Source organism: Pezoporus flaviventris, unplaced genomic scaffold (genome assembly GCF_033815535.1).
Source record: "Pezoporus flaviventris isolate CSIRO_AGI_PZ_B2104156 unplaced genomic scaffold, CSIRO_AGI_Pfla_v1 ptg000007l, whole genome shotgun sequence".
NCBI lineage: Eukaryota > Metazoa > Chordata > Aves > Psittaciformes > Psittacidae > Pezoporus > Pezoporus flaviventris.
The window spans coordinates 55,552,617-55,565,299 of NW_026892555.1; positions in this window are offsets into that span (position 1 = coordinate 55,552,617).

Consider the following 12,683-nt stretch of genomic DNA (forward strand, 5'->3'; position numbering starts at 1 on the left):
AAAATTATATTAACAATACATTGACAATTTCTTTTATTAGCAAGTTAAATTTTAATTATAATGCACTTTAAAATAATGTGAATTTATTTCAGTTTTCTTAGGATTAATTATTTTTTTTAACCCAGTTGAGACAAACTTGTTTTTTATAATCTCACAAGTTGCTAATACTTTCTGGTCACAAATAAGAATTTTAAGGTTTTGTCATGCCTCAATTACTTGTGTTTGTGTCCATATCCTCTTCAGATCAATTGACAACTGCCCTCTTCTTCAGGGTTGGCATCTGCAAAACTGCTGCTCACTGCAAGCTCTGTGCTACCTGTAGAACTTGGGTTGCTGGTTTTCCTGAGCAAGCCATCAAAGTCTTTTCAAGTACTCTGAAGCTGTAAGTAAAGCCATGAAAATACTTAAATGGTTGAAGCTATAGTATTGTTGAAGTTCCCTTGGCTATTTTAAAATCATTAAGGTTTTTTCTCTACAGTGTTTTAACATTCTTCTCAAGATATGGAACTCTGTAAGAGGTACTTCTTCATTCCTGCCTCATATTCACTAATTACCTATTATAGTTATGCCACTGGAAACGATCAGAAACAGATTTACCTGATTATCTACTTAGTCTTTTGAAGTCTGCATCCTAATATAGTCTCCTTAATATAGTTTTTCTGCAAGTGCAGCTTATATTATTTGTTCTGGAAATAATATTTTTCATGTCCTAGTTTATCAAGTGATGCATATGTTCTTGTGGCTATGATCTATACTCTTCATTATTTAGCCAGTTACACAATCTTTGTCATCTTTAAGATATCGATTGATAAAAGTCAAAATAATGTGGGGTCAGGAATCTATTCCTTCTCAGTTTTACTCATTTAGCTATTTTTCTTCAGACTTTAATAACATTTATTCAGCTATTTGTGATAATATTCTGTGTTTATTTAGTTTATGTTACATTAAAAAAAAAAAATACTTGTTTATATTGTATTAAATTTTATGGAGTTTAAGTTAGGACCATGAGTCTAAAAGTCTCATATGTATTAGAAAGGTAGGACTTTATCCTTCTTATGTTCACTCATGACTAAGTAAGTTTCTAAGAAAACCATTCTCAACCTCTCAAAAGTCTCCCTCAACAATATAACTAAGCACATAAAAATGTTTTTCATTTGTGAAATGCTTGTGCATTAGTGTGTGGGAATTAGGGGTTAGGACATAGAGAGTAAGGTTCCTGTTTATTGACAAATCTAGACTCCAGTTTGTTACAATAAGAAGAGGCTTATTATTGCGGGAGAAGGCATTTGTCAGGGTTTAAGCCCAGCCGGTAACTGAGAACCACGCAGCTGCTTGCTCACTCCCCTTACCTTCTTCCCCCCACCGCTCGAGGAAGCATGGGGAAGAGAAGCGAAATAATGTAAATCCCAAGGGTTGAGATAAGAACATTCCAGTAACTAAGGTGTAACACAAACCACTGCTACTACCACCAATAATGATAATGATAAGAGAAATAGCAAGGGAAGAAAATATGAAACTAAAAGGGGAAAGGAAAAAAAAACCCAACAATAAACATAAGTGATACACAATACCCACCACCTGCTGACCGATACCACAGCATGTCATGTCCCTTATTTAAAATGGGGGGAGTTACCTGGAAGGCCAGATTGCTGTTCAGGGATTACTTCTCAGCCTTTTGACTAAGATCAAGTGCAGTATCTGAAAACACAGCCCTGCACCAGCTACTAAGAAGGAGAAAAATAACTGTTACAGCTGAACCCAGGACACTGTACACTGTCTAATGCAAAAAATTCATTAGACTTTTCGATATGACAATGAAGAATTAAAGAAATATTAGACTGCAACTTAAATTAACATGCTCCTGTCACAAACTTCCCTGATTTTTCAAATTAGTTCCACGTAGAAAGACTTCACAAATAGCAAAAGTGGGATTTGCCATTAAATATGTGTTGATATTTCCTGAAGTAGCTATCACAGTTCATAAGGTGCTTCTTCCTCTCAAACACTGAATAGCTCATCTACTCATATTCACTGGAGGCTCCATAGATACACACCTTTGTGAAAATAACATTTCAAGTCAATAATGTTTTCAATGAGGTGATATCACAGGTCACATTCAAAGAAAGCTACACTTCTGATCCCTCTCAGTGCACCCTCAAATTCCTCCTTACATTATGTCTGTACTCCTCCTGAAAGGCAAACCTTTCCTCCAACCTTGAGGGTAAACTAGACTCCTATAACAGGGCAAATCTGTATAGGTAGAAATAAGTTGCTTATATAAGGCACAGGTGAATGGCTTTCCATCTCATGAAAAAGACTGTCAAAGCTGCCTTGCCTGCTCTGTTCAACAATAAAAGCCTCTGTTTCACCAGAAGCACAAGAGAAATAAAACAACATTGCACATATTCCTTAGCACTGGGCTCTAAGGCCCAGAAAGCGCGTACTAGGTGAAGACATATGTAGTCCTTCCAAATAATGTGTGGAGATGAAGGAGCCTGCTTTCTGCACTGTAGAAGGGATAAGAACAGGAAGAATTAAAACTGGTTCATCTCAAATTACAATCAACAATATTAAGGCATTTTCAAGGACACATCACCTCCCACTACCTCGGTCACAGCTTGTGGCATTTACGCAAACAGTGCTAGGCATGCACTTCAGCAGATCAGTTCAAACTTCTTAAATGGAGATACATCAGCAGCATACCTGGATTACAGCATTAAAGTGAAGACAGGGAATGTTTATCTGGCACAAAAGCATATGTGAGTGCAGTGCTTTTTATTCCAGAAGGTGATACAATTCAACAATCAAATGCAGGAATCAGAGGGATGCATCTCTGGGCTCTGCTCCCAGACAAATATGTGACGATATTCCATATACAGATACTTGGTGTGGGTCCAACATAGCTTTGATGGTAAGCTGTTTGTTGAAGGAAAGATTAGGCCAGCTTGCTAAATAGGTGAGATCCTGCTAGCTGGAGCTGGCTTATGAAAATTGCAGTGGTGACATGGTGTGCTTCCCACACCTCCCACAGGTTTGACAACCACTTATGTGGCTAGAAGACAGGTTTAGAAAAGATTTCTACTGTGGTGAAAGATGGCTAGGCCAGGTCAGACCCCTAACTGTTAGTTTTCCTTGAACAGTGAGTCTGCTTTAAGAGATTTAAACTTTTTGTTTTGTTTTCAAAATTTTCTTGCCAATGATGCAGTTTACCATGTAACCCTACAAAGAAGAATTTTAATGACGCAGAAAGTACTGTAAATTGTAGGTAGGAAATAGCTATATGGAAGCAGAAGAGGACAGTACACTCGTTAGGTCTGATAGCAACCCAAGCAAATGGATATGGAATTAGTCTGGAAATGAAAATATAATGACAAATTTTGAATTTGTTCATACTAAGTATCAAACATGGTTGTTCCACTCTATTTTCACTACAGAATTAGATAAGCTTAGATAGTCATATGAAGTTAAAGTAGTTAAATAATTTTGTAAATGTGAAAGTGAAAATTGAGACAATCATTTATGGTGGGTTGACCTTGGCTGGTTTCCAGGTGCGTACCCAGCCACCCTCTCACTCCCCCTCCTCAGCAGGAGAGTGGGAGAAAATAAGATGGAAAACTTTACAGGTCAAGTTAAAAAGAGGAATATTACTTACCAATTACCATCACTGGCAAAAGAGACTTGGCTTGAGGAAGATTAATTTCATGTATTTCCAATTAAAAATAGAGTAAGATGGTGAGCAACAAACAAAAAGAGCCCTAAACTCACCTCCTTCCCATTCCCCTTCTTCCCAGTTTCAACTTCACTTCTCCATTCTCAACTCCTCTATTTCCTCCACTACCAGAGTGGCTCTGAAGGATGGGGAATGGGGGATGTGATGAGTCCATAGCAGCTCCTCTGAGTCTCCTTTCTCCTCACACTGTTCTCCTTCTCCAGCATGGAGTCCCACCCATGCTGTACAGTCCTTCACAAATTGATCTATGATGGGTCCTCTCCATGAAGTACAGTCCTTCAAGAACAGGTTCCTCCAGCATAGATCTCCCACAAGCCACAGGTTCAGGGTTTGCAAGAGAATGTTTGCTCCAGTGCCTGGAGCACCACCTTCTTACTCTTCATCTTTGGTCTTGGTTTCTGTTACATAGGCCATCCTTTGCAGCCCCCTGCTACAACAGTCTTGACACAAATAATACCCAATAGAGCAATGAACTGCCTATCATTTCCAAATGCAGTTGTGCATGAAAAAAAAAAAAAGGAAAACTCCACATTTTTAGTTTTATCTTAATAAAAATCAAACCCTTTATATTTAAAAGTTTACCAAAATTCTTCCAAATATGTTTCCTCACTGTGTACAGAAGTAAATGATCCTTCACTGAAGCAGTAGAGTACTGTGCAACAGTACTGTTGCTAACTTAGTGATAAGCTTAAAAGGAGAATTAGAGCCAATTTATACATCATAGAATCATAGAATAGTTCGGGTTGGAAAGGACCTTAAGATCATCTAGTTCCAGCCATGCTGCCATGGGGAGGGACACCTCACACTAAACCATGTCACCCAAGGCTCTGTCCAACCTGGCCTTGAACACTGCCAGGGATGGAGCATTCATAGCTTCCCTGGGCAACCAATTCCAGTGCCTCACTGCCCCTACAGTAAAGAATTTCTTCCTTATATCCAATCTAAACTTCCCCTGTTTAAGTTTTAACCCGTTACTCCTTGTCCTATCACTACAGTCCCTAATGAAGAGTCCCTCCCCAGCATCCCTATAGGCCACCTTCAGATACTGGAAGGGCTGCTATGAGGTTTCCACGCAGCCTTCTCTTCTCCAGGCTGAACAGCCCCAACTTCCTCAGCCTGTCTTCATATGGGAGGTGCTCTAGCCCCCTGATCATCCTTGTGGCCCTTCTCTGGACTTATTCCAGCAGTTCCATGTCCTTTTTATGTTGAGGACACCAGAACTGCACACAATACTTTAAGTGAGGTCTCATAAGAACAGAGTAAAGGGGCAGGATCACCTCCTTTGACCTGCTGGTCATGCTCCTTTTGATGCAGCCCAGGGTACGGTTGGCTTTCTGAGCTGCAAGTTCACACTGAAGCCAGCCCATGTTCATTTTCTCATCAGCCATGTGAAATATGAACTCACTCCTCTAAACGAGATAACAAGGTTTTATTGAGGGACAAAATCAATAAAGCAAAAGCAACAGCGCTGGGCACATGACTATAGCCAGAGGCGCGTGTGATTAGCATTTGTTACAGGTTTATATACTTTCACTATTACATTAGTTACATACATATTCATAATTCCCGCATATAGGTGGGGGATATTATAACTAGCTTCAAGAATTTATTATCATAAGTCTCCTCTTGGCGTCTGCGCACTGCTCTGCGTTGAATGTGGGCAGGGGGCCTTGAGGATGAAGTAAACAATCTTCCTCTTGTGAGTAGGGGTCTTCAAGATGAAGTAAGCAGTCTTCCTCACAGTGTACTTTCCACCTTTGGCACAGTTGGACTCCCCAGTAATCACACAACCAGCTATATCTGTAATTATTCTGATAAGTAGCAAAGATTTAAAACAGTGTGACCTTCCTGCAAAATTTATTGCAGGACGGGCAGACAAGGAGTATCCCAAACTAGCAGATGCTTGGGAGGCTCTGTCTTTAAACTAACTGATAAGTAGAAGGATGGTGTGAAATAACTCATTCATGTTTAGTGAGGCCACTAAATTCTGTTATCTCACCACAGACTTAAAACACAAACATTGCTCTTTAAAACTACTTTAGAAGACTGGTGTGATACAATTAACTCATGTTTAGTTTGGCCACTACATTCCACAGACTTACAACATAAACATTGTTCTCTTTCTACAACCTAAGTTAAGCTAAAAAGTACTTTTAAGTCTATGTTTTCCAGGCACTAGCTTTCCTTATATCAAGCTTCACCCCCGCTTTCTTTTACCTTTACAAATTCTTTTGCTCTGTGACTCCATTTTGATCAAGAGATCTGAACCTTTTTAACTTCTTGTCTAGTCTTGTTTCTTTAACGTGTTTTGTTTCTGTTACTGTAAACTCGTACAGTTATATCCACATAACCACACCTATAATTCGTGAAAGCCAATACATTTATGTGTTTATCACAACCAGCACCCCGAAGTCGTTCTCCACAGGGCTGCTCTGAAAAAAATGCTTATCAAAGGTTCCACTTAATCCTGTATATCAAAGTAAAATTTTGGACGTATGTCTTTCTTAACAATTTCTCCAGTTTTTAATGACTTTTGAAATGTTAATTAAAATAATCACAAAAGTGGAAAATTTCAGTAGTAGCTGAAAACTAAAATGCTTAGTTTGCATTTTCTCAGTATATAATGCATATAAATTTTTATGTATGGTTACTATATGTGCTTTACAGCTCAGTTAATGTCCATTTCCCAAGCCACAAAAAGTATTTTTTATTCTAGCAGTCTGCAGTGAACACATTGTAAAAAATAAATCAAAACAAAACAACAGCAACAACAAAGAAAATTCTTGATGTTAAGAGCTTTTGGACTCGTACTAAAAAGAAAATAAATACAAATATTGTCACTACAGCTGCTCTCTCCTTTTAATGAAAATGGCAGGAAGGCTTGGTAGAAATGACGCATTTTGATTTAGCAGAGAAAAATAAATAGATACACTTAATTATAGACTGTGTTTATTGTAGGAGGCCAGAAATGTAGCACATGATAAACACTGCAGTTAAAACTACTGGGGCATATAATGATTTTGTTTTGTCCCATATGGCTTGACAGAGAGATTGTTTAAGATAAAGAGTTTTCATATTTTCCTGCAGAATTTCCAATTTTCCTCCAGGAAAAAAAGTGGGAAAATGCACTAGATCAGATAGTTATTACCCAATTTGAAACAAATTAGCAGAACGCTGTGTACAAACACTTAAAAAGCCATTAGACAAAAATGAGGGTAGACTTTTGTAACAACATGTTGCAAACTTTATTTTATTGTGAGGCTCAGCATCCGGCAGACACATGAACTCCCACAGTGTTATTTCTTATAAGGCAATAAAATGAATTTTACTTGCCTAAGCAAGATATAACCCATGAAAAAACAGCCATCGCCGCACCCATTCTAAAAGAAACTTAAAAAAATACTGTATAAGAATTACATAATAGGTCCTCTTGCTTATTAATGTAGAAATTAAAATCTCTTAAGCAAAACTCTGTCAAGGAATAAAGAGCTCTTGCCCTATAGCTTCACAAACATTCTTGCTGGACTTTTACACAAGTGAATCACCTGTCAAATTAAACTTGTTCCATTTAGTGAGTGCAGTTATCTTTTGTGTTGGAAAAATCCTATGGCAGTCCAGTGGAGGGAAAAGGAAGTCTTAAAATCTATGAAAATAGTATCAAACCCACAAGTGTCATCATAACTGCATAACTATGCACATGATGCAAGTTCTCTGCCACGTATTGTTAGTACAGATGTTCTCATTTTATTCAAAAGATCTGAATTTATTTATGATGTATAGCCTGGAATACATCTGCTTCAAAATACTTTTCAAGGTTTTCTGTTTTAAGCATCTCCACTGGGCTCATATCTACCTCAGCTTGCCCCCTACAAGACCATCAAGACATCATCTATATCAGCAAATTGTATATATCTGGATAATGTACCGGGAGGTCACCTAGATCATCTTTCTGTGCGTCGCTCATCCAATATACTTGTTCTGGGACGAAGTCACTGACTTATTTCAGAAATCATAGAACTGTGATCTGTTAGTCCTCATTCTGTTAGACAACACACTTGAAGTGGGCCTCTAGGCTAGGATGTTTCTAGACCTCTGGACTAGAATTTTTTTCAGGTACAAGCTGAACAGCCTCTTTTCTTTTTCTGGCCTTCTAAGTGCTGCTCTCTCACATGGACAGAGCCCTTCTTGGAAAGCAACCCCTATATGGGCTCTTGTTGCAACCTTAATAGGCAGATAATCATGCTGCCAATTGCAGCTTGCTATGACTGAAATCACTAAGGCTTTTCTTGGTCCTGGGATGAAATGGCATATAAGAATATTATGAGAAAAGATATTTCTGTGGTAGCCTTTTCCTGTACATCTTATGGTGAGTCTCTAACATGTAGAATTTCATCATACTTTCTGATACGCTTGCTACCATATTAATAATGTCAATAACGATACTCTCAGACATTAGAAGGCGCAGACGGTTTTGAAGGATTACTTCCCAGGGTTATTATTAGCCAGTAACAGTATGTAACTCTAATTTTATTTTTCTTTACCATTCTTTACCTTTGTTTTCCTTTCTTTTTTATTTTTTTTCATCCTCTCCTCTACCTTTTCTTATTTGATCAAAACTAGTTTCAAAATTAAAAATAATTCAATTTGTATTTTCACATCTGTAAAACATGTAAACCAATGTATTGGAAAACTCAGAACATGAAGTCCAGACAGTATTCTTTACATCACAAGTTAACATTGTAAATCTATCTATATAATTATTAAAAAGAAGAAGAAAAAGAAGGGAGAGAGGAATAAGAATGATCCAATTAAATTGATATTTTGGTTTTAGATCTGTCCATGTATTGGACCAAAGTAATGTTAGCAGTTACATTAACTGTAGGCTGGCTAATGATGTATTTATAGTATTGATCACATAATACACTGTAATAAGCAAGAATAAACAGATAGGAATTAGTGTTCTTTTATATGGCAGAATATTTGTTATTAGAATTTACATCCACATGAATGCTATATTCAGCCAAGAGCTTTGAATTTATCACAGATAAAGTTATTCCTTATGTTTAACCTCATTCCCAATGTAGTTTAATTATAACATCTTCTTTCCCTCTCATTTTTAATTCCTGAAGACTAATTAAATTAGTATTATTTAAATGGTAAGACTGCAATTTAAGATAGCTAATTGCCATGCAGAATCATACAGATAAATAACTAAAAAGTGATCTCTTCAGAATCCTCATCAGATTCTTAAGTTCTAGCTATATTATGAGCATTTTACAGGAAAGAAGCGGTACTTTATCTTTCTGACAACAAAGGTTAGACTGACCATTAAAACATCAGTCAGGATGCACATCAGGAACACCTTTGTTTAACATGTGTTTAAAAGACTCAAGAAGATAAAAGTCACCACCCACTGCCTCAATGACAGCAGTCCATTGAGGAAGGTGATTTGGATTTTGATGACTTATCCTTCAGGACCTGTCAAGTTTCTAGTCTTCTTAAAACAAGAGCATATGTTTAGCTTCTATAATGAGGCCATCCTGAATTCTATTTTTCATAGTTGTGCAGTCATGGAAGCACCCACATTCCATGAAATGCATTTTACCTTTTAATTACATGTAAGTATGGACTAGATTTTTTGGCCTGGGTTCAGCGGTAGCAGTCGTTTTTCTCCTTCTTAGTAGCTGCTGCAGTGCTGTGGTTTTGACTTTTGGCCTGTGAACAACACTGATAACACCAATGTTTTTAGCTGTTGCTCAGTCATGTTTACACTGACCAAGGACTTTCTGAGTCTCATGCTCTGCCAGGGAGGAGGGGAAGTCGGCAGGAAGCAGAGACAGGACACCTGACCCAAACTAACCAAAGAGGTATTCCATACCACAGCGCGTCATGCCCAGGATGTAGAACTGGAGGCAGTTACCCAGAAGGGCTAGATCACTGCTCAGTCAGGCTGGGTATCGGTTGGTGGGTGGTGAGCGGTTGTATTCCTTTCCCTTGTTATTTCCCTTATCATTATTATTATTGGTGATAGCAGTAGTGGTTTGTGTTATACCTTAGTTACTGGACTGTTCTTATCTCAACCCATGGGAGTTACATTCTTTTGATTCAACTCCCCATCCCTCTGGGAGCGGGGGGCAGGGGAGGAAGAGGGGAGAATGAGCGAGGGCTGTGTGGCTGAATTGACAGGCTGGGCTTAAACCACAACAAAACCAAAAATAAGATTAGCAGCATTCTCTTACTATTTTTTGTTGTTGTTGTGTAGTTTTTTTGTTTGTTTTTTTTTTTGATTATTGGTTTTGTTTTTTTGAATTAAGACATTTTTCAGTTTTAATCTACATGAAGAAGAGTATTGATGAGTTGGATGGTGTTTGCATAAAATGAGACAATTAGAATAATTTGTTGGAAATAGGTGATAGCCTTTTAAAAATAAAATATTTTTGGTAAAATATTTTTAGTTTGCAACTTTCCTAGTTCCCCAAATATTTAACAAATATGTCAAGAATAACTTATTGACTTGACTGCAGAGATTTATTTTTTCCTGTCAGAAAGAAAAAATACTTTCTGCAACATTATTAAGAAAAAACATGTTTCACCAGTAGGTTACTTTCATCTTACTGATTTTTAATTCAGTTCTGACTAGTATTCTCTTATAATAATGAATAAAATGAACATATTTTCTTTTATTTCATTGTATTCCAAAATTAAAAAATGGTCTACAAAAATATAGTTGAAGATGAATAATCAGTAGGTTTAATGCCAACCCTGCATAAGCCTTAAAATCTGTGTATTATGACATATTCTTTGAAAACAGCTGTAATTGCAGATCACTTATACTACAATTTTTTCTTCCCTACTTTTGACTTTATCTAGCTTTAAAAATAAAATAATACCCCAAATTTGAGTCATAATTCCTGTAGCACATTCATAAAATGTATTACAGCACAAATGCAGATAACATCATTGTGATTACTACAGTATAATCATAGAGTCATGGAATGTTTAGGGTTGGAAAGAAACTTGAGATCATCTAGTTCCAGTCCCCCTGCAAATTCACTTACTCCAATCCTCATGAAATGCTCGGATTAAAGTTTAAAAAAAAATTTTCAAGCTTGCAGCTAACACAACAAACTAATTTGTAAGTCAAGTCATAGAGAGCAAAAGTACTGGACTTGTCTTTGACTTTCTCATCAGCAACACATCTAGAATACCAACTTCTGCAGCACAAGCTTAATATTTATTAAACAATCCTCAGGATACATCAGAAGGAGCTATGTTTAAATCATTTAAGATATTAGGATATATGAAATTACTATTCAACATGAATTAAAACTGTTGCTTGCAAATGGTAGGTAGGAAATTTAATAAGCGATATGTGAGAAGTTGCAGCAAATGGAAGAAAGAAATAACTGAGGAAAAAGGGAAATTTTTACCTTACTTTAAAGATTTGAAAATTTTTGGCTTACATATTAGTAAACAGTAAACCATAAATGAAAAAAAATATATCAATCTTCATCTTATGATCCTATCTGAGACTGTCTAATTCTGTTGTATTTCCCATGAAGCCATACCACCTTTTGATTATTTTACCTATAGATAATTGCAACGGTTTCATAAAGCAGCAGTCTGTGAAAGATGGGAAAACTACCCCATGCTGTAGTTACCTGATCTCCAAAATTTGCATGAGATTTACATCCTGGCAGTTATGTAGGTTTTGAGCTGAAAAGTTATGCTGAGCTATATAATTCATCTCCCACGCAAATAATTAGGATTTAATCACTAAAAGCTAAGTGTCTGATTCTCACTTTCTTCCATCTTCTACATTTTTTGCTTTATACCAGTCATACCACAGAGAAACCCATTAACTTGAGTTGAGTTTAGCCTACAGGCAGTCCCCACAGGAGGTTTTCCAAACTGTGAAAAAAGATGAATCCCTTTTATGACATTGAAATCTTGTCTTTTGAATTAAAGGAAATCAAGAGACAAGAAACAGAGAGCTGGTCATGTCTCTTCCATCAGACAAAGAGAGACTATATTACATTTTAAAAGTGTATAGGATGCAGAATGAAACTGTGCATGCTCGAAACAAAGACAGCTGCCTCAGGCTATCTTGTAATGTATTCCTGGGAAAGACAGCTTCTGACCCCAGCCCCTGTGGTGAGTCTTCAAAACCTACTCTTCTGGCTTTGAGTGCAGAAGAGGCCAAGGAAGTGAAGAGGAGCTGGTATGTCAGTAAGGAACTAATTTTCTAATGTGAGTCTGTTCTTCCATCATCAGTGACATTTTGAATGACTTCACATGCATGCCCACACCAACAGTTTTATGATCTTACCCTCTTGTATGGTTGTTGTTTTCTTCATCAGGAAGATTTTGATTCTATGAACCTAATTATGGCACTATGATTCATCAGAACATTAGCAAAGTCAAAGTCTGTGGATCTGACTTCCGTTTTCATTTCAGTCACTTTGTGCATAACTCCTCTGACAACTGCTGCCCAGCATAGTTCTCTATCACTTCTTGTAACAGTCAGTAGTTTCTACCATTTCATTTACTTCCCAAGACAGCTGGGCTGAAAGGCTGCCTGTTTTCAGCTTTGCAGTAAGGCCTGACAAGGAGATAGTAGCAATCAGCCTTCTGTCCAATTCTCTGTGCTCTGCCTGGGAAGTAAAGGTCAGGATGGAATGAATTGGCCTGCAATATATCCCACACTTGTGGGTTCATCAGAAAAAGAGACTGACCTGTTTGGAGAACAAGGATTATTGAAAGCCATGGGTAGAATCATGCTATGGCATAGAATCTTCCTCAGCACAGTGTCCATTACTAAGTGTGGATGATCTCTTGGTCAGGATGAGCAATTAAGATTTGTATTCCTGAAATGTGTTTTGTACAGCAAGGTACAACAGGCACACTTGCTAATTGGGAATCCCTGTCCATGTTTTCCTGTCGAACAGATTGA